Source organism: Oenanthe melanoleuca, chromosome 9 (assembly GCF_029582105.1).
Source record: "Oenanthe melanoleuca isolate GR-GAL-2019-014 chromosome 9, OMel1.0, whole genome shotgun sequence".
NCBI classification, from domain to species: domain Eukaryota; kingdom Metazoa; phylum Chordata; class Aves; order Passeriformes; family Muscicapidae; genus Oenanthe; species Oenanthe melanoleuca.
In genome coordinates this window covers 8,062,958-8,063,889 of record NC_079343.1, presented here as the reverse complement: position 1 = coordinate 8,063,889, position 932 = coordinate 8,062,958, and positions in this window count along the sequence as shown.

Genomic DNA, 932 nt, shown 5'->3' with positions numbered 1-932 from the left:
GGAGGTCACATCACCTGCCTATCACAAGCAATGGTGATGAGGATAAGTGTTGCTGCAGCACCTCGGGAAGCATGAATGTCCAGTTCCTCTCCATTCCTTGTTTTTCTCCATTTCTTGCTTTACAGGTATAACTTGCTTCTTCTTTTGTATTTCAGCAAAACCAGGATGTGATGTTGATCCATTGATGAACCATGACACACCTCCAATTTACACATGTGCACATACATAATAGGGCTACTTCAAAACAATCCAAGGCCACTTTTAACCCACTTTTCTTTTTTGTACTCTTCTGAGATGCAAGGTGGCATCATTCCATAAAAAAAAAAAAAAAGAATTAAGCTAGTAACAAAGTAAAGTTAGCCTTTGCCAGTCTTTGGAATTGATACTTGTCACTACAGCTGTTAGTGCTGCATTAAGCTGCTGTACTTTAAAAAAAACAAACAAACAAGTCCCATTAAATACATCACTGTTGTCAGGTGGGTGGTTTTCCTCTTCCCAAAAGATGAATGTAACTCATTTTTTACTGCAAGCAGCTGTTTAGCTCCCCAGTTCCTAGACTGAAGATCCTCTTCAGGGTTTGTTCTCTCTAGGGTACTGTCACTAAGATTTGGACTCCTTCATGCAACCTCCACTTAAAATGTAAATGTTTCTTCAAACTGAAGTTGAATTAGACTCCAAAAGCTGTTATTTCACTAGTTTCTCAGATTGCCCACCCTCCCATGCTCCAGCATCCCTGCTGTGCTCCCTTGGCTGACTGAGGGCTGCTGCAGCCCAGCCCTTCCCTGCTGTGGCTCACTTCTTCCTTAGACCCTTTGGAACCTCATCAGGAATCTGGCTTCATGTTCTCCTCAGGAGACTGCAGCAAGCAATCCATCCAGATTTCTCAGTGTGGTATGAGCACAGCCTGTCAGCCAGGCTAATGTGACCCCTCA